This window comes from Sciurus carolinensis, chromosome 5 (assembly GCF_902686445.1).
Source record: "Sciurus carolinensis chromosome 5, mSciCar1.2, whole genome shotgun sequence".
NCBI classification, from domain to species: domain Eukaryota; kingdom Metazoa; phylum Chordata; class Mammalia; order Rodentia; family Sciuridae; genus Sciurus; species Sciurus carolinensis.
This window is the reverse complement of record NC_062217.1, coordinates 92385023-92407871: the sequence shown is the minus strand read 5'-3', so window position 1 is coordinate 92407871 and position 22849 is coordinate 92385023. Positions and strand designations below refer to the sequence as shown.

General features: G+C 38.2%; 1 pseudogene; it reads right to left on the bottom strand.

Annotated features, from left to right (window-relative positions):
- Nucleotides 1-15984: 15984 nt before the first annotated feature.
- On the bottom strand, nt 15985-19525 carry LOC124985654 (eukaryotic translation initiation factor 2A-like; annotated as a pseudogene).
- Nucleotides 19526-22849: the final 3324 nt, after the last annotated feature.

Here is a 22849-nt window from a genome sequence, read left to right as displayed (position 1 = left end):
TTCTATTCTTCCCTATCCCCCCACCCTTATTGTGAATTAGCATTGGCATATCAGAGAAAACATTTGGCCTTTGGTTTTGGGGTTTGTCTTATTTCACTTAGCATGATATTCTCTAACTCCGTCCATTTTTTTTTCATGTCTAAACTTGTATTTTACATAATTTTATTCTGCTGAAAAGGGTCCAAAGATTGTACAAAGAATTTCCATGTACCTTTTGTCAAGATTTCCCAGATGTGAAAGTCTTAGGTCATACAAATATAGTGAGCAAAATCAGGGAAATAACATGATCACCCTAGTCTAAACTATAGAGCTTATGCAGATCCCACCAATTGTTCTATGACTGTCCCTTTTAAGGTCCAGGATCTCTACTGACATGAGATGGTATAGGTGGTGACAATCACATTGGTGAAGGCCCAGGGGTGTGAGACCTCTACTTTGGTCACCAAACTGAAATTCTTTCTAGGGTTTGGGGACATGAAGTGGGGAGAGGTGTGGGGTAGGCAGAGGCAGGAAGTGGCCTTGGGAGTCATGGTAAGGGCTCGTTGTCCACCATAGAGTGATGGAGAGACCCTGAAGTTTCATTTTTGCTTTTGTTCTTTAAACATGAGTATGATGATCAGATTTGTGTCTTTTTTTTTTTTTCAGATTTGTGTTTTAAGACTACTCTGACTGAAGTGTGAATATGAGAGTGGAGAGTGGGAGATGAAGCAATCCTCGAAAAAAGAGCAACAATTAGAACAATCCAGACAAGAGATGATGTTGGTCAAAATCATGGGCATAGAGAAGAGTGAGCAAGTCTGAGATATGGTGAGGCAAAAGCAAAAGGACACAGAGACTGGTTGGAAGGAGAGGGAGAATGAAGAAGGTGAGGGAGAGAATGATAGAGAATGACAGAAGGTGACGGGAAGGATGATAGATTGAGGGAGGAATGCAGTGGAAGATGAAGTCAAAGCTTTATAACCGAATGGAAGCTGGAGTTTCCCTATTAAGACACAACTGAAAGAACAGTTTTGAGACCATTTTTAAGCCAGAGTGTTGGGTGACTGCAAAAAGTTTGAGAGAGAAGTTGAGGTTCTCTTGATGCTCAGTCCAGGGCTGTTGAAATGTTGCCATGCCTCCCAATTACTGTCAATCCTGCAAGTCTTAATGGAGCAGCTACAAGGTATAAAATGTACAGGCAATCCTCAGATGTAGCTGTGTACCACAGTGTCTACTCTGGGAGCCTACAGTTGGAGACCAACTTGCCCTATGATAAAAGTGGTCCATGGAGGCCCAACCCTGGACAGTTTCTGTTGAGATCATATCTGGCTCAGAGAACAAGAAAGCCTGGACAGAGCTGGGATCAGGAAGGCACTGTTGATGAACGGATTTGTCCAAAACACTGTAGAGTGGGGTACTGAGAGTAGAAGGAACTGAATGTCATGACACAATCAGCACCTGGCTGGAAGTCAGAACTAAGGCAAATGCCAGAGAGTGATTCAGGCACATCTATTATGATTTCAATGTGTCTCTTAAAGTTCAGGTATTAGAAGCCTAATCCCCAAATTTATATGTTAATGGTGTTTGCCAGGGGGGCCCATGAGAGATAAACAGAGTTAGATGAGGTCATGAGGATAGATGAGAGTGGTCCTCATGATGAGATTAGTGACTTTTCTCCCCCCAGTGCAGGGTATGGAACCCAGTTAGTCACTTTACATGGAGCTGAAGAGAGACCCAATTAGTATACTTGTTCTGTCTCACCACGTAATGCCCTCCATCATGTTATGATGCAGCCCAATGACCTCCACCAGATGCAGGCACCTCAATATTTCATCTCTCATCCTCCATGAATTTTAGTAATAAATCTCTCCCTTCTTTATCAATTATGTAACTTGTGATATTCTGTTACTTCAACAAACTAAAATAGCATCCTATTCCTCCAGCCTATCAGAGAAGGAATGGAAATTACTGCTTCTAAATGGAAGCTACTGTCACAGCTTCCTTCTCCCATTCAGAACTGGGGGGCCTGGGGCTCTGAGAGGTTGTAACATGTTCAAGGTATCTCAGGTAGTATAGAGCAAGGACTTGGACTAAGTGTTGACTCCAAAGCCCTTGCTCCTTCCTCTGCTCTCTGCCACCTGATATCAAATGGAAACTCTAGTGCAGCCTGGGAAACTCATGAAATCCAGGTGAGGGCATGGAGGTGATGTCTGGATGGAAGGAACAAAGAGGAAAATTAGAGTTGGGAGTTTGAAATGGTCATTAGCATCAGAAAATGCCCTAGTTATCAGGAAAAGTCCTTCTCTATAAGCCCAAAAGGGAAAATAGGAAGATAAGGTCCAGGGAACAGGGTTGAGGTCATAGCAGGGAGGATGGTCACACTAGCACTGGCTTGGAAGCAGGGTTGACCTCTGGCAAGCAGAATCCAGCCAGGGCAGTCCTGGGCTCTCCCCTGAATCAGGGGAGAATCTCAGTCCTGAGGCTTCCTTCTCATCCTGATTCAGGATCTTGTTCTTGAACAACTGAGAGGAATGTGGCCAGGTTCCAGCTCAGGCCCCAGCTCCAGGGGGTCTTGTTGATGTTTATAGAGAGATGTCTCTTCCTTTCTGACCCATATCCGCCCTGTGTGTAGACCTGCTCTGTCTTGGCTGACTGGGCTGGAAGCACTTGAGAAGTAGAGGTCTCAGCTGGACTCTTCCCCTCCCTCCAGCACTTGCAGAGTCGGAAGTCTGCTCTGGCCTAACAGTCCCTTGGCTGCTCAGCTGGAGGGGGATGTTGGGGCCGACAGGGGGAATCTGGATCAGCTAAATCCTTCAGGATGGGGTGGTTAGAATAGGGGAGAGTGTTAAAAAAAGGATTTGGAATGTGATGACTGGGGAAATGACTTGCCCTATCCTAGTTTCTCATCTGCTAGAATTGTAACTGAGGGGTTGGCTGCAATCAGGTAGTTTTAAATGACTTTCAAGGCCACCTGCTCAACTCGCCAGAACTGTTTCCCTGTTTTGCTTCTCAGAAGACCCCAGAGGTCCCAGGTCTGGCAAACCCATTGCCCACAGATTGATCTGATTTGAGACTGGAGAGGTAGGAAAGATGGCAAGTCTAAGAAAGGTCATAGTCCAGCCTGGGGAGTGTGCACTACTGCTGTCAGTAGAGCTTGGAACATAGTCCCATTGAGCCTGTGGTCATGGAGAAGGAGCACAGACAAGCAGTAAACAACATCCCAGTGCACTGACAGATCAACATAGTCCACCACAAATGGCTGGGCAGTATTTCTGGAAAATGAGTTGGGGGTCCTCGACCCAGGATCCAAGGTAAGAAGTGAGCCATGTGAAAGTTTTGTGTGTGCGTCTGTGTGTGTGTGTGTGTGTGTGTTATAATTTTCTTTATTTCTTGGGAAGAGCCTCAAGTTTCTCCAATCTCTTTCCATTATGTAGCCTTGGCAGCTCTGGGAGATAGTTTCCCTATTAAGAGAACAGCTGCTGATTTTGGCTATAGTAGGTCTCACTCAGTTCTTAGGAAGAAAGAAGATGCTCAGCTGTCCTCAAGAGCTACCAGTGGAAATCAAAATAAAGAACACAAGACCAGATGGGCCTGCAGGATAGAAAACTCCCTAGGGGCATTGAGGTTCTCATCTTTTGTAGAAAGCAGCAAACTCCTAAGGGTATAGTGTTCTCATGTCCATCTCTGGCCTCCGGTGCTCATCTCCACACTGCAGAGTTACACGGGATGTTTTTCAGGGCTCCTCCCATCAAACCCTTCAGGATATGAGACACAGATAGAATGATAAGTTTCCATGAGGCAGCAGTGAGAAGGGTTCAAATTTCCTGGATGAAAATGTTTTGTCCACCTCACATTGCTAATTCTGCCACAAGTGACTCATTTTTTTGAGTGTTGATTTCTCCATTAGTGGGATTTAATCTAAACTACCTAAACAGACATTAACATTTGAGTTATTGCTTTCTGTGCTAGGTATGATGAGTATGCATATTTACTAGGTCATGCTTAATTCTCCCAGTACTCTTGTGTTATGCACATTTTATAGGTTGGAAAGTTGAGGTTCACAGAGGTCAAAAATTTAAACAAAGCAGAGAGTTATTAATTGGCGTTACTGGTTAGTCCCTCACCAAAAATTACTTAAATATCAGGATACTGATACTGCCTTCTGGTCACACTGATATCATAAGGTATTGAGAAGACAAGGACTCATTTTTTTATTCATTCAAGACATAAATATAAGTAGGAATACATATATATACACAGACATATATATGTTTACATATATATATATATCAATAGATATGTGAGGCAAACATAGCCAGCAGAAATATGTCTATTTCCTTCCACCCCCCTCCACCCCAAGTCAAAGAAACCAACACGAAGATGGCCATGAAACAAAACAGTGGAGAGAAATTAGCATCATCAGAGGAAAATGCTAAATTACATTGAAATTAAAAATTATATGAAAATGATATTGCTTTAGGGAAAAATTGAGAGCATCAGGAAATTCTAGAATAAGTATAATTCATGTTAACATAGGGTAAAATAATCTCAAAGAAATAAATGAGAATACTTTATATATAAATTAAAACAAAACACTTAGAGATCTGGAGATAAATAAAACAAAATTAGGGGGTTAAAGAGCAGAATTAACATAGCTGAAAAATGTATTTGTAAGCTGGAAGATGGCAACAGAAAATTCTTCCAAAATGTAGCCCCAAAGAATGAAGAGATGAAAAATGATAAAAATACACTGTGAGAAAAGATTTATCAAAGAGTTCCAATTATGTCTAATTGAACTTGTAAAAGTGGAGTGTTGGGGAACCCAAAGAATTTAAGGAAAGAAGTTAACAGAAGACAAATTTTTCATAAATGAAGATAGGAGCCCTCAAATTGTATTAGCCCACTGAGTATTAAGTAGAATAAATGTAGCAGATAAAGCATATGCACATATTATGATGATATTTCAGAAAAATCAATGATGAAAAGTATGCTCTAAAAGATAACAAAACAAATAAATAAAGAGAATGTAGATTATCCAGAAAATAATTTCCATCAGATTAGAGTCAGCCTTCTGAAAACCAGGAGAGGTTCTCTGAAAGCAATAGAGATATAGAGCAGTCTCCCCTGCTTTCCATGGCTTCAGTTACCCACAGTCATCCATGATCTGAAAATGCTAAATGGATAAATCCAGAAATAATTCCTAAGTGTTCAATTTCATACTGTTTTGAATAGTATGATGGAATTTCATGGGTCCTTCTTTATCCCACCCCATCATTTTGTCATTATACCCCCATTAATTATGTGAATCATCACTTTACTCAGTGTGCCCCATTACATATTCTACCTGCCCCCTAGGCACTTAATAGCCATCTCACATCTCAGATCAACCATCATGGTATCATAGTGCTTGTGTTCTAGTAAGGTGATAATGCCTCTAATGTACTAGAGGGACATGCTGGCAATGTGGACATGCCAAAGAGAAGTGCTTTCTTTAAATGTGAATGCAAAAGTTTTTAACTTAATAAGGATACAAACAAAAAGTCATATGCTAGACTTGCTAAGATCTATAGTAAGGACAAGTTTTTATTTGTGAAATTGTGCACAAGAAAGATGAATTCACACTGCTGTACTTCAGACTGCAAAAGTTACAGCCACAATGTTTAGTTAAAATGGAAAAGGGAAACTATGGAATATAAGGTCAGTATTATCCAGGTTTTAAGGCATTTACTGGGGATCTTAGAATGGATGGGGAGATGGTTAGTGTATCTTTAAAGTTCTACAATATGTGATTTAGAACTAGAATTCTAGAATTCTATTCTAATTAATAAGTGCAACATAAAAATAATTATCCTAAGTCCTTTACTCTGTTTATCAATCAGACACCTATCAGAAATTTCAGGAGAAACTTTTCCAGCAAAATAAAGCAAAAGTACTGACAAATTGAGGAAGATTTGGGATATAGGAAGTAGTGATTAGATTAATAATAGTTAAGTATTGATTCTAAGTAGATATTTATTTTTGAAATAATTATAACAAGATCTGGAATTCATAATCATTAATAATTTCAGAGTACTAGGGAGTCTAAGAAGCTCTTCTCCATGAACATTTAGTTTTTGTGTTTTGAAATTGTCTAAACACAATTTGTGTTGACTCATTTTCTTCAAGCTGTTCAACTGATGGATGAACCAATTATGAATTCAAGACTCAGAGCAGGTTGCTTCCTCTTGGTCAGGGATCTCACCACAGTATATCAATCAAGTTGCTAAAAAACGGTGACTAAACAAACAGGAAAGACAACAGATATTAAAAAGACCTTGAACAGAAAAAACTTTAAAACTTTACCATGTGGGAAGTAAAACTTCCCTGTGTACATATATGAATAAATCACAGTGAATTTCACATCATGTACATCCACAAGAAATTAATTAAAAAATGACTATGGACAAATGGCAGAAAGGTCAGTGGAGTAAAGGGAAGATGACAGGGAGTGGGGGAAAAGGGGGTGCTGGGGACTGATTGAGAACCAGATATATTCCATGCTTTTATAATTATGTCAAAATGGACTCTACTATCTTGTATAACTAAAAAGAACCAATAAACAATTTTTAAAAACTTTACTATGTGGTGGTAGCTAAATATGTAGAGTAACAGAAAGACATAACAATGATTAATAGGGAATAACAAGGTGAAAAACTTAGAGGACTAATCCAGAACAACAATATTTAACCAAGAAAAATCCTCAGAAATGAACAACCAAGAGAACAAATGAGAGGAAAGTATTGGAGAAATAATACTTGACAAATCCCCAGATCCAGTAGCCTTGAGATTTCAGACTGAAAAGTCTCTGACCACAGTATCATGAATTCAAACACGCAAACAAACAACCAACAACAAAAATACCCCAATACATCAACACATCATTGTGATCATTCAGAAATTAAAAGATGATTCTAAGATGGGGGTTGGGGGGGAGAGATATAAAGTACTATGGTCAGAATTGCTGACTTGATAGAAAACAATGGAAGATGGAGAGCAATGGAGAATGCCTTTGCAAGTTTGGGAAAATATTTTCTAACAACCAGACTCAAACCATAACCGTGCATTCCTATATAACAGAGGCCTAATCCTTTCACTTCCCAGGCCTTTATTTTCGCCTCTGTTGGAAAGAACAGTTACAATATCCCATTCACATCACAGGGTTTTAAGATACCATGTGCCAACGCAGTACAGGTCACATATCTGTGGGAACCTGGTGAAAGTCATCAACTTTAAGGACAGAAGAGAGAAATGTCTGCATCCTTGTCCAGCTAAAAAATAATAATAATTCATCTGGGAAACCATTTTCTTTTCTTTTTTTTTTCCTTTTTGTAATTTGTTCTAATTTGGACATGACAGTAGAATGCATTTATACATTCTAATAGATCATACATAAATGGAGTGTAATCTCTAATTTTTCTGATTATTCATATTGCAGGATCACATCGGTCATGTAGTCATAAATATACATGAAGTAATAATGTCTGTTTCACTCTACTATCATTCCTACCCCATACCCCTTCCTCTCCCTCCACTCCCTTCTACCTAATATAAAGTAACTCTATTCTTTCCTATTTGCACCCCCATTGTGAATTCAAAAGACATAGACTTGGAGATTAGATTTAAAAAAGACCCAACAATATGCTGTCTCCAAGAGACTCAACTCATAGGCAAAGAAATTCACAGACTGAAGGTGAGGGAAAAAATATCTCACTCATACAGATTTCATAAAAAAGCAGGGGTTTCCATTCTCATATCAGATAAAGGGGACTTCAAGCCAAAGTTAATCAGAAGGAACCAAGAAGGTCATTTAATTCTACTGAAGGGAATTATACAGCAGTAAGACATAAAAATTGTGAATATTTATGCCCCAAACAATGAAACATCTATGTATGTCAAACAAAACCTTCTCATTTGTTTGTTATTTCCGCAATCCCACAGTGCTGGGGACTCGAACCCATGCCTTGAGCATGGGAGTCAGGCACTCTACGTGATGTGCTATACCGCCAGCACACACAAAACCTTCTCAATATCAAGAATCAAATAGACCACAACACAATAATACTGGGTGACTTAACACACCCCTCTCACTGCTGAACAGATCCTCTAAACAAAAACTAAATAAAGAGACTACAGAATGAAATAATAAAATCAATAATTTAGACTTAACAGACATATATCGAATATTTCATCCATCAATAAGGGAATACATTTTTTTCTCAGCAGCACATGGATACTTCTATAAAATAGACCATATCTTATGTCACAAAGCAACTCTTAGTCGATAGAAAAAAATGGAGATTATACCCTGCATTCTATCAGTTCATAATGGACTGAAATTGGAAATCAACCATAAAATAAAAAAATAGAAGTTACTCTAACACATGGAGACTAAATAATACACTATTGAATGACAAAATGGATAGTAGAAGAAATCAAGGATGAAATGAAAAAATACTTAGAGGTAAATGAGAATATGGATACAACACGCCAAAATCTCTCGGACACTATGAAGGCAGTGCTAAGAGGAAAGTTCATTGCATTGAGCTCATTTACAAAAAGAATAAAAAGTCATCAATGACCTAACATTACATCTCAAAGCCTTAGAAAAAGAAGAATAAACACCAAAAAATAGTAGAAGACAGGATATAATTAAAAATGGAGTTGAAATCAATGAAATGGAAACAAAAGAAAAAATTGACAAAAAGTTGGTTCTTTGAAAAAATAAAATTGATAAACCCCTTACCACACTAACAAAGAGAGAAAACCCAAATTACTAAATATGTGATGAAAAAGGAAATATCACAATGAACACAACTGAAATGTAGAAGATAATTAGAAACTATTTTGAAAATTTATACTTCAGAATAGAAAATATTGAAGACACGGACACATTTCTAGAGACATATGACCTACCCAAACTGAATCAGGAGGTCACGTGTGATTTAAACAGAATAACTTCAAGTAATGAAATAGAAAATGCCATTAAAAGCCTACCAATTAAGAAAATCCCAGGACAGGACAGATTCTCATCAGAGTTTTATAAGACCTTCAAAGAAGAGTTAACACACCAATACTCCTCAAATTACTCCATGAAATAGAAAAGGAGGGAACTCTTCCAAACTCATTCTATGAGGTTAGTATCACCTTGATACCAAAACCAGACAAAGACACATCAAGGAAAGAATGCTTCAGACCAGTATCCCTGATGAACATAGATGCAAAAATTCTCAATAAAATTCTGACAACTCACGTACAAAAACATATTAAAAAGATAGTGCACTACAATCAAGTGGGGTTCATTCCAGGGATGCAGGGTTGGTTCAACATACAGAAATCAATAAATGTAATTCACCATATCAATAGACTTAAAAGCAAGAATCTAATGATCATCTCAATAGATGTAGAAAAAGCATTTGACAAAATATAGCACCTGTTCATGTTCAAAACACTAGAAAAACTAGGAATAAAAAGCCATATATACTAACCATATATACTAAACCAACATCATTCTAAAGCCATATATACTAAACCATATATACTAAGCCAACATCATTCTAAACACATAAAAATTGAAAGCATTCCCTCTAAAATTTGGAACAAAACAAGGATGCCCTCTTTCATCACTTCTGTTCTACGTTGTCCTTGAAACTCTAGCCAGAGAGATTAGAAATTAAAGGTATTCGAATAGGTAAAGAAGAACTCAAACTATCAATATTTGTTGGAAATCATTTTCTAAGCTCTTCCATTGTGATCTGGTCAACCTATCAATGAGTTTTTTTCATTTTCTTAGGCGAACATGTTTGTTTTGGAATATTGCAAAGACTGTATATAACTCAATTCCTCTCTTCAGTTGATGAAACTGTTCTGTGAAAAGGAAACTCTGTCAACTTCTTATGTGCCAAAGCAGCCAGAGGGTTTACTCAAACCAGAGGAACATGTAAAGGTAAGAAATAAACATGTAGAAAAAAGAATTCTTCAGTCGAGGAAAAGAACCTCCAGTGGATCATTAAAAAAAAATAGGAAGAGCAGATATGGAAACTAAGGGCATTAAGTCAACTAAAAATGAGAAATTAAGGAGATAAAAGGAGGGATATCAAATAGAGGTATGTAAGAGGCTCTCCAGGATAGATGTTCAAGCCAGGGGCTCGTGGCAGGAACCCTGATGCATGCAGGGCAATTCCTTGATGATCTGCTGATGGATTGTTTGTATGGAGTCTGTGCTATAGTTTAGATATGGTTTTATCTTGGCCTCCAAAGTTTTGCATGCTGGAAGCCTCGTCTCTATTGTGGTGTTGAGGTGGTGGGACCTTTAAAAGGTGGGGGATGGATGGTAGAAGACAATTGAGTAATGGGGTACTACTGTTGGAAGGAATTAACGCAGGTCTTTAGGTTAGTTTCCTTGAGAATGAGTTATTTTAAGGGAGCCTGGCACCTTCCCTGAATTCCTCTTCCACATGTGTCACATGCCACTCTTGCATTTGCTCTTACCAGTGCAATGCTCTCTGCCCCAAGGTTCTCATGAAGGCTGAGCAGATGCTGGTGCTATGCTCTTCAATCTCCAGAACTTCAAGCTAATTGATCCTGTTTTCTTGACAGTACCCAGTATCAGACATTTTATTATAGCAACAGAAAATGGACGAAGATAGTCTGCTTCCTGAGGAAGACATGTATCTTTTGGGATCAATAGTTGAAGTACTTTGTTCAGAGAAGAGACCAGAAATAAAGACATTCCATAAGAGACAAGTGTGGAACTTGATTGAACATGTAGAACCAAAGTTGAGAAGTGCTGACTGAGTGCAGAAGAAGAGGGAGTCAGAGATCATGGCAGAACAATGATTGAGGAGTCACTGTGCTCAGTGCAAGTGCCTATCTGACGTACGCCAGGGGTACCCTTGTAGGAAGGGATGCTATACAGGGCCCCCGGAGGGGACTTCTGTGAAGACCATGGGGTGGGCTCTGGAGAGAATCACAGTGAGGGCTTAAGGGATGGGAAACTTGACCAGGTAGAAAAGATAGTAAGAACTGGGGTAAGTTATCCTGGAGAAAAAGAAACCTAAGGAAAACTTCATATTTATACTGAAGATAGAAGATTTCAGATTAACTTCAAATATAAATAGATCTTGTAGTACAATACATAAACTTGCAGTTCTTTTGTAAATGTATGTGATTATGGTGGATGATCACAGTTATGTGAACAGATAAGCTAAAACATTGTTTAACTGTTTTTATTTATTTATTTATTTTCTATCTTTTTAAAACAATAGCCATTTTAATTTTTTAATGTTAAAGAAGTTTCAAGTTTTATTTTTTTGGATCAAATCAATACAGTCTTTGTTTACAGGTAACAATTTTCTGACAGAGCCCCTCCCCACAACCCCTAAAAAAATTCTATATCCTAAGTGATATACTCTTCTTGTATATTCATCAAACTTTATATTGGAAAAGAAAAAGAATAATTGAGATAGGGACTCTCATGCACAGTAATAAAACTAGCTGAGCTTCTACACCTTGCTTTGCAATGTTTGTAAAAAATAAATAATCTCTTATCAAGTTACAATGGTAATTTCTTGAAATGTAGATATGAAAGCTATACACTTAATCCACTGAAATTTTCTTCTAATTTTTTAATCTGTAATTGAACTATCACCATAAGGACAAGCTTCATCTCAAGATGTTTCCCCTTTCCCTCAGCTATTTCTCTCTGAATCCTGAAGTCCTCCCTCAGATTATGTAGACATACACGAAAAACAAAAGGGGAAAAAGTGTTTTAACTTGCTGACATAATGCCCTTAAGTTTGCTGACATAATGTCCACATTTTAACTTTAAAATGTAAAATCAGAGTTAAAGCATCACTTACATCGTACAGTACATTATTAATCAACAGTGTCCTACAGACTCTGAAGTTCCCTACTTCAGAGTTGGTAACACAACTCAATCAAAGAATGTGCTTCAGTTTAACTATTTTAAAGTGAACAATTCAGTAGCATTTAGTACATTCACAGGTTGTACAAATATCACTTCTAACTATTCCAAAAGTTTTGCATTATTTTTAAGAGACCATGTACAAATCAATCACTCCCTCCCAACATTTCCCCTCTTGCTTTTCAGTTTGGGAATCATATTCATTTGCAGATAATATAATTATTAATAGAATATGCTCTACCTCAAGTTTTACATGTTTTCTTCATAATGCTTACTACAATGTATAATTGTAGTCAGACCTCCATGTCTGTATGGTACATATCTGTGAACTCAACCAAGTGCAGGTCTGAAATACTAAGAAAAAAGTTGCATCTGTACTGAGTATGCACAACCTTTTTTCTTGTTATTGTTCTCTAAACAATACAGCAAACAGTTGTTTACAGAGTTTTTACATTGTATTAGGTATTATAAGTACTCTAGAGATGATTTAAGGTATATGGAAAGGTATGTGTAGGTTACACAAAGTGACACCATTTTGTATAAGGGAGTTGAACATCCTTGGATTTTGGTAGCTGTTGGATATCAAACCAATTCCCTGCTGATAACAAAGGACAACTGCATTTTACTATCATTGAGTTATTGGATTGGCTCATTCTTGTTTCCTCACTAGATTGCAAGTTCCTGAAGAAGGTAGCCATCCCTGTCTTGTTCACTACCATTCCCTGTCTTGTTCCCCGAATCTCATGTGGTACTTTTCCTAGTAAATTAATTGAATGAGATATGGAAAGACTCAATAGACTGTATATTGATGTGAACAAAATATATTTTTATTACAGGATGGATAGAAAGCAGATTTCAAGGCAGCTGGTGGTTGTATAATGGTGATTCTATGACTGTGAATGACATGTATGCTACCTGGGTCCCCAGGCAGGAGGGACTCTGTATGGTTTCTCAGCTGAATGCAACAGAAGCCAATGAAAAAGCATCTTTTCTTTCCCCCCAGACCTAAGAACAAATACAACTTGTGAAATTCAGTTGCATTTTGAAACTTCTAATTCTCCATGGTATTCCTAGGTCTTTCCTTCATCTCTAGTTTCAGTCCTAAGAATAAATCTCTTGGTCACTCTCTTCAATCAGTTTCTCCCAGAGGAAGGGCAGAACTGCAGGAATGATAGGAACCAGACTTCAAGTGGGTTTCTAGGAGCTGTGGGAAGGAAGGGTTTTTCCTACAGTTTCTCCAGCCAAAGGATTAAGGAAAGGGTGAGGGTCATAGAGACAGCAGCAGGAGGAGGATTTCCAAGACTTTTCTCTAGGACTCTGTGGAAGGCCTGTTTCTCATCATGTGGAAGTTGCCCTCAGCATTCTTGGTGGTGCCTGCTCACCTTTTGAGAGCCATGTTTGCACAAGGTTCTGTCTGGCAATGCCAGTGGCACTGCTTAACTGGGCAGGTTATTCTAAAGGAACAGTTATGAGAAGAAAAAGAAGCCGTCTCTATTACCCCTCTTACTGCAATGGCAAGCAATGTCTTTTAGAGACTTTATTTCATGGATGCGTTATTGCCTACCCTGCGTGGGAAAGGTTCCCACTTCTCAGCAGCTATTGCCCTGATTAATCATTGAATGAGATCTCTGAGTATGATGGCATCTGTGGCATCAAATATCTGATCCTTAGACACTTATTTCACCAGCCACCATCAAAGTATCATTAAAAACCATGGAAGCATGAACATGCTCCCCAAGTCAATGCCTATTTCCGCTTAATAAAGTTTGAGTACTATAGTACCTGTCACCCCACAGGAGTGGGGGTGTAGGAATGGAGGCAGTGAGAATAGTGGGATTGTTCTCCAGATTAGATGTTAAGTTTGGTATAAATCAGTCTCCATACCTGGCTGATAAAATTCTGTTCCAAGTGGTCTCCATACATGGTAAAGCAACTTAATTCTTGGGACAAGCAAATGATAACCTAACAAACAATGTACCCTGGTAACCAAGCAACAGATCCTCAGCCAATCATAGTAGCTGAACTCTCAGCCAATCCCAGGCTGAAGATGACCAAATTATGACCAAATAAGGTAAACACCAAACTGCACCAATCGTTAATCTCTGTGTTTTCCCAGTTATAAATACAGTTTGCTACAGTGAAAATTGGTGCATTCTGAACAACCTTCAGTTCTGAGTGCTGCCCAGTTTTCTTGCTCGTATGAACTTTATTAAATTTAACTGGCATCAGATTTTTGTGTCTTCCCCCACCATAGGTAAAGCACAGATGATGATCATACCTAGAATCAGTTACATAAATGTCAAGAAGGAGATTCTGTGTTTTCCAACAGTCCAAATTTATATTCAAGATAAAACTGAAAATGGAGAAAAACTATGACAGAAGTATCACTCTCCAGGAAGAGTACAAATCTTAACCTGCCTCTAAAACTTCACCTGCCTCAGCAGGCTGCTTTGCAGAAACTTGCTTCTTCAGGTAATTATGGTTCTGTTGACCACAATATCAGATGAAGTGAAGAAAATGGAACTTCCCAGTCCTCCTCTACAAGTGACATTGCCAGTCTGAATTATCTATTTCTCAAAATAGTTTCTCTGGGACTCCTTGTCACCCCTCTGTAGTCACAGATTCATCAGCTACTCAACCAAGTGCATAATAAAAGTATTTGGAAAAAAAGTAACATCTGGTCTGATGCATTGGCTCACATGGGCTCCGGAGTTTGAGGCAGGAGGATGGTAAATTCAAAGCCAGCCTGAGCAATTTAGCAAGTTCCTAAACAACTTAGTGAGACCCTGTATCAATATAAAAATAAAATGGGCTGAAATATTAAGCAACCTAGGATCAATCCCCAATACCAAGAAAACAAAAATCACATTTGTACTGAATATGTTCAGACTTTTTCTCTTATTATTCCCTGAACAATGTAACAACAATTTACATAGCATTTATACTGTATTAGATATTATAGTAATCTAGAGATGATTTAAATTATACAAGAGTATGTATGTAGGTTATATGCAAATATGTACTATAGTATATAAGGGGCTTGGGCATTCTGGATTTTGATATCTCTGGAGGGTCCTGGAACCAATTTCCCTGGGTGCCAAGGAAGACTGTGTTCTCTTTATATTCTAGTTTCTTTTTTTCTTTCTTTCTTTCTTTCTTTCTTTCTTTCTCTCTTTCTTTTTAACAATTTTGTTACCTACTGCAAACTTTCTTATATATTACCAATGTACTTACAGAGAGATCTCAAATGTACTTTCAGTTTTTATTATATCTTCACTATGTTTAGACAAAGGTGTAGGAAGCACAAAAATAAATATGCATAAATAAACGGGAGGGTTGGCACACCAGAGTTCTGTGTCAGCTTCATCCCTGACTCTTTCAAACCACCAAAAGATCTCCCAAATTTCTTTATGTGAGGAGCAATGGTAATACCTGAATGCATGTCCAGGCTCTCTGGGTGTCCTAGACCATACAAATTGCACTGGATAAAGAAATCCTGAATCTGGGCTTAAAAATAAATCATGGAAACATTAAGGCCTCCCTAAGGAACTCCCTTAAGGGACTGAACTAGAAAGCAATTCAATTTTCCTCAAAATTATGGATTGAAAATATCTTGAGACAAAGTCGAGAGAAGAAAGGAGCATTCTAAGGTTACAGGAATAAACATTTGTTTACTGGTTTTATACTGACTTCTTTTAACCAACCTAATGAGTCTGCCTTTATTTAATTTGAAATGCCTTATTCATTTATATGTTAAATACCATCCTCTTGGTACCTGAGGGCAATTGGTTCAATGACAATGACATTTGTCTTAGTTTGTTCAGCTAAGGAATTCATGTGTCTTTTCTCTAACATGCATTGAAAGGAGAAGTCAACTTAATGGACGTCATTAAATAATTTCACATATGTTTCAAGGTTTGGATAAAAGCTTAGGATGATAGATGAGCATGAAGTGTGGGTATTGGATATGCAGGGTGCTCCCCTGGGTTTAACACAGATGGATTTCCACTACTTTGTGCAACCAACTTGCTGCCTGTGGATCTTTAAGTAACCAGTTCCAAATCTTCCAGCTCCTGTAGAGGAAAGTCTCTTAAAATGTTTTCCAGTTCATTGCTCTTCTAACTGTGCTCAGTTGCTGCTTGTTCTTTCAAGGTTTAGTAGCTTTTACTCCTTAGGCTCTTGAATTTTTCATCTATCTCAGGGTCTTCAGATGTTAATTGTGACATTATGTCTTGGGGTTTGATTTTGGGGTTAGGGGAAGGTTCCAAATCCTGGCTTTCTTAGCTTTATATTTCCTTTGATTTTTAGGAGCTGATTTTGATAATGGCTTGTCTTTTCCTGGTTGTGATTTCTTATTCTGATGTGGTTTCTCTTCATGTAGCTTGGAATTGGTGATTGGTTTATTTCTTACAGCTTCGAGTCTATCAAATATTCCAAGTTTAGGTTTCTCATTGGGTGCATCACTTAGGATTCCTTTGTAAATTATTGACTTTTTGGAAATAGTCCATCAAAAAATGGCTGCCAAGAACCCTGACATATATCTCCTCTTGATGACATATCATCCTTGTGCAGAATAGGGCTGGTATATTCCAGAGCTTGTACCTATCATCAACATGCAACTTGGGAGCACATGACGCTATTAAAATGTGTTCCCCAGCTAGGCACCAAGCAAATTATGTAGGATCAGAGACTACTGTTTTGGAAATGAATTTGTAGTTTTTAAAATCCCATACTTCAGTTTGTCTCTCAGATTTCCAAATCCAGCCAGCATTAATCTATGGCCATGAGGACTAAGGAGGCTGTCTTACAGCACCAGTTCCAAAGTCAAACACAGGATCTCATGTCAAGTGGAAAATCGCAGCTTTAGCAAGCATATAAAATAAGTAGCATAAAACTCAGTAAAACCAGAATTCCAAATTATATCATAAATGAGACTATGTTTTGGTAATTGAATGAATTCAAACATTTTCTCCATTTGTTACAGAATTTGCTCCCCATACCAGGAAGTTCCTATCTTATCCACACTGTTCTAGTTGTTATAACACAGCAGTGACCTTTCATTCAATTGTATCATAACATTATCTGGCTCAGAGAAATGGTTGGCTAAAACTGCTTGAAGTTCATGAATGTGAGGGCCAGGTCTAGCCTCACTATTCAACATACATCCTTACTGTCTGCAACCTGGACAACTCTCTTATGTGACTGGAATACAAGTGATAATACAATTTACTATTTTATAAATGTGATTTATTTGCAATTTTATTTAAATTGTTCACGAAAAAGTAAACTTCATTGTTAACATTTGGGCACGAATACTCTCATCATCTGACTGGGCTAGACACCAATTTTACATTTTTTCTTGATGAAAGACTGAAAGCATGATCCAGTTTCACACCACGAAACTGCAGGCTGGGTCTTCCAGCAGTGCTGGGTATAGGGGAGTATAAGACTTTTATTTGGCAGGACATGCTTTTTCTGAGAACTCAAGGCATGTTGCCTTTGGAAGCTGAGGGTTGTAGTAATCCTATATTAGTGACACCGATAATATTTATGATTTTTTTTCTTTTGCCACGACAAATAGGTTCAATCCATTACTTAAGTAATGGATTTTTGCAGTTTTCCTGAGGTTCCCTTGGAAACATTGTGCTTCTTGCAAAATGTGATTCTTTCACCATAGTGAGTCCTTCTGATCCTTGGATTGGTTCATGTAGTTACTATGGGATCTTGGAAACCTCACTACCTCTAAACATGTACCCAACTTTTCCATTGTGGACAGCCCATCTTCTCCTGGAAAACAGTTACACTCACTTCCAAGTGAATTCATAACAATCATTCTATTTGTGCCTGGTCTACTATCAGTCTAGCTTGGGAGAGGCCTGTATATGAATCTTTGACACTGCTGAAAAGTGAGAGAAATGCATAATTTCTCCAGATATACTGACTTGGCTCCTCCAGTTTCTCTTTGGCTATACCAAGAAGACCATGATAAATATCTGAGCTGCAGGCTTGGAGCCCCATCAGTGCTTTCTGTCACCACTTTGTTGATGGATGTTTACAGATAGCCCCACCCGGTCTTCAGTGGGAGTTGGAATGAGCCTTGGTAGGAGTAAGGAAGTAAATTGTGTTTCCTCTGAGGGACTCATGTCACATCCACACTCCACCTGTCACCATGACTTACATTTCACATCTGCATCATCCACAGAACCATTAGCTCTGATAAGGCAGCAACTGACATTCCTGCTTCCCCACTTTGCAGCTTGGTATCCTCATCTCAGGAAATGACTCCTCCCATTATTTGCTCAATCCAAAAAACTAAGAGTTGGCCTAATTCTTTCACTCCCTTCCTGCAATGAGTCTCCAGTCAGATGCAAACATACTCCTCCATGTATTTTTGTGCTAATTGTCATCATTTTCTCTCCCCTCCTTTGCATTGATCTCCAAGCTGCTTTCTCTACTTTTTCTCTTCTACTCCACACAGAAGTTCTGTAATCTTTCAATCAGTAACAAGATTCAATACCCTTCAAGGTCCTAGAACTGCCCACCATAACTACAACAGATCCACACACCTGTCTCTCCCTGTGTTCCATCCTTAATCCCAGTGCCTCTCACCTTTCACCACCCCTAGCTATGCCACCTCTGATGAAGATACCAAGGCCTTTCTCCCCTCTGAACTTTGCATTGTTCTCTCCACTTGAAATATGATTACATAGGCTCTTTAGGCGACAACTTCCTTCTTAAACTTGATAATTTACTGCAGATTCCTTTCTTTGTGAAGGAGATTCTCCTAGATAATATCTACCTTGTTGACCTGTTACTTCAGATGGATGGTTATCTAGCTTAGTTATGTGTTCATTTGCTCTTCATCTTCCTCATGTGCTGTGCCATTGGGCACCCAGGTTGGAGGGGGAGTCTGTTCTCTTCCACCAAGGTTGAGAATCCCACGTTATATCACGAAGTTATTTAACATGTTCAAGTTTTAGCTCCTTTGATATAATTCTCTGCTGGATAAAATTTGGTACATTCAACCTTTCCTTTGAGTAATTCATTGAATGTAGATTTTGATGTTATCTGAAGATTCAAGCTAGTCTTAAAGTATGTGTCTGTGTGTGTGTCTGTGTGCACACGTGCATGCTCTCACACACGCATATTTTGCAAGAACAAAAAGAACAGATGAGAAAATCTCTTTCCCTTGGCTATTTATAACCCTCCTCAAGCACTAAAAGCACAATGACCATAACTATCACCCATCCAGAAAGTGCTGAGCACAGCACTTTCTTTTTAAATGCACCTCTTTGCTCTTAAGTGCTCACTGTTTGGATTTCTGATCTGATAACTATATTTAAAAATTGTGTTTTACTGGAATCTTCAGTTTGTCTGAGCTCTCCCTTCTGGTCAAGCTCTTCACTTCTGTGGCTGTTTTTCAGCTCTGTGGATCTGTGCCAGCATGGCTCCCACTCCTGGTGCTCTGCTCAGTGACACCGATGGTCATGTGATCAGGTTCACTTGAATGCAGTTCCAGCATCCTAGTACCCACAGAAGAAATGTCATGCAGGTTGAGTCCTGAACCTTCTGACACTTGGCCATTGCAGGAGTGCCCTTGAAGGGAATATTGGTGCTATGTTTTGGATGTGAGGTGTCCCCCAAAACCTCACATGTGAGACAATGCAGGAAGATTCAGAGGAGAAATTATTGGGTTGTAAAAGTCTTAACCCAATCAGTGAATTAATCTCTGATAGGATTAATTGAAGTGGTAGGGTGTGGCTGGACGAGATTGGAATTGGGGCCTGGCTTTGGGATATATATTTTGTATCTGGAGAGTGGAGACTCTCTCTTTGCTTGCTAATGATGAGAGCTGCTTCCCTCTGCAACAATCTTCTGCCATGATGTTCAGCCTCACCTCAAGCCCCAAGGAATGGAGCCAGCTTCTATGGAGTAAGATCTTTAAAACTGTAAGCCTGCAAATAAACCTTTCTTCCTCTATAATTGTGCTGGTCAGATCATTTAGTCACAGCAGTAAAAAAGCTGACTAAAACAGCTGGTATACAGTGCTTCCTGATTCTGCCTTTGCTTCCTGGCTACTGTGAGCTTTGCTCCACCATGTACTCTGTCATGATGTTCAACCTTTTCACAAGTCCAAAAGCAATGAAGATACATAACTGTGATCTGAAACCCCTGAAACTACGAGCCAAGATTAACCCTTACTTCTTAAAAGTTGTTTATCTCAGGAGTTTTGCCACAGTGTTGGAAAGTGAACTAACCCACCCCATGTGATGGTACAGCTTTTGATTGATGAGAGACTGACTGATTGTAGTTTCCCAGTGGTCTATACTTTGGGAAACCTATTCCCAGTGTCTGCACTACACCTATTGCCCCATTTCTCTTCCAGGGTCGTTCGGTTTCTGCTCCTGTACTTAATCTACTTTCTAGGTTGACTCCCAAAAGAGGAGGACATTTGATTGACAACCAGAGCTTTAATACTGTGTTGACTGTGTTGGTTGAAGCCTCAGGAGCAGGGATTGGACTTGAGGGGTCTTCAGAAAGACACATGGATAATAAGGTTAGTGTGGACCTGATCTCTGTCACCCTGCCCCTAGCCTCTTTCACTCACATTTTCTTGCTTCCCCTGGGGTATAGGGATACTGAACTCTGAGCATTCAGAGATCTCCACATTACCCTGGGGAGACTGGCACCGAGACAAATGTTTTCCTGACTTGACTGGGGCCCTAGCTGGCCTTTGAGGTATTTAGCAAGTGAAGCATGAATGACTCTGGCATGGTCCCAGCTGTGGGAAAATAAAATGTGCCATTTCTCAGAGACAAGTTCTCAGTGCCAATTTTAGTGTTGTTCAAGTGGCCCCAACAGAAAAGTATGTATCTTGTCCACTAAGCATGTTATTCTTGCTGCAGTACAACTGCAGACATCATTTCTCAGGATCCTGGAGCACAAGAAAGTCACTATCCAGAGGACATGGGGACAAAGAGAGAGTGAATTTCCATGAAGATAAGAGAGTTACCACTGTTATAAAGGTAAACTTCCACACATTAAAATTTAAGAATCTATTTGAGCAGATAGCAATTCATGAAACAGGAAACTCCAATCTAGAGTGGTCAGGACTCCATTGGCGGGTTAAGGGAATATAGCAAAGAAGCTATTTGATTGGTTAAAGTTTGAGCAATTGCCTTATTTGGACTATACAGTCAGGAAGTTTGAGACAATTATGTCTAGTTGACTACGGTGATTGGCTGAACATGTTTCATTTTCTTTTAAATTAGTTATTTGCAGGATATGAGTCCTAGTTAAGTTTTGGTCATTTGTTTTTTGTAGGAACCCAGGGCATTAGAGACACTTCAGACTATTTATCTCCCATTTAGTTATTTTAACACCATTAGTATTCTAGAAATAAACTTCAATATCTGTTTAAAAACCTATCTAACTGAGGAGCTCAAACATATATGTATGTGTATGTGTGTATCCACATGTAGAAATACCCTTACATATGTGTATATATATGTGAAAATGTATGTGCAAAATTATGCCCATAATTTTGTATAAATGGTCACAGTTCATCTTCACAGCCACTCTGTGAGTAGTTCTTATTCTTATGCTAAATTTTAAAAAGAAGCACAATTGAAGTTAAGAGAATTTTAAGTAACTTGTCAAAGGACACGAAACTGCTAAGTGATGGAACTGGGATTCAACCCAGGCATAGTTGTTCAAATCCAACCACTTTTCCTACAGTAGCATGAGTTACCTTGTCTGATTATGAGGGTCCTTGAGTTAGTGGAATCAAGGAAGACCTGTGATCATGGATAGGTGACTCAGGAGACGTGCTAGACTCTGTCAGTCCCACCAATGTGAATTGCCAACACTTGATTGGGATTGACTTCTATATTTTACATTCTCCTACGATTCTTTAAAAATCAACCAGGGCTATTCTTATAAAGTCTTTGTTTTTGTCTACTCTTTAAATTTTTAATTAGGCATGCAATATACTCATCAATCCTTTTTTTCCTTTAAAAACTATGAATTTGTTACATAATAATGGGTATATGTAAAATAAAGCATCAGACATAATAGATTAGCTAAAGTTTTCCTCAGTTGTCAGTTTTAATTACAATTTGTGTGTTGCTTTCTAGATCTTTTCATATAGATGCAGAATGTTATTTTGTTGTTGGTTTAATTATTTTTAGGGTGCCTTTTAAAACTAAAAACATTCAAAGACAAACATTGTGCTTGAATACAGTTTTAATTGTAAAGCATAGCTCTTGATATGAAAGGGCTGCTTTTTCATTGAATTATAGGTAATTTTCTATTTTATGTGTAATTGACACAAAGGATAATTTAAAGACTTTTTTTTGCATTTTCAAAACATATATTTTAATCATCTTTTGATATATTTTTTTTCAGTACTAAGAATTGAACCCAGGAATGCTCTGTCACTGAGCTACACCACAGTTCTTTTTATTTTTTATTTTGAGATAGGGTCTCGCTAAGTATCCCAGACTGGCCTCCAACTTATGATCCACCTGCCTCAGTCTTCTGAGTTGCTGGGATTACAGGTGTGCACAATTAAGTCCAACCGTTTATTTTATTTTATTTTATTGAATAATGACTATAAACTCAATTTGTATATGCTCTATTTCTGGAAATTCTGTATTTTTTTGTAATCGCTTACTTAGTTTATTTTTGTAACTATTTCATACAATAAGAGAATAAAACATACTCTGTGAGACCATAGCACTTTTTGTATTCAATGAAATCAGGTTCACAGATTATATTACCAATATCTATACTTGAACTGTAAGGACGTGCTAAAATCTGCTATGAGTGAGCTTCTTCTAAAAGTTTTAGAAGTATTCATAGAAAGTTTTATTTATTTTACTCATCATTTAATGATTATTTTATATT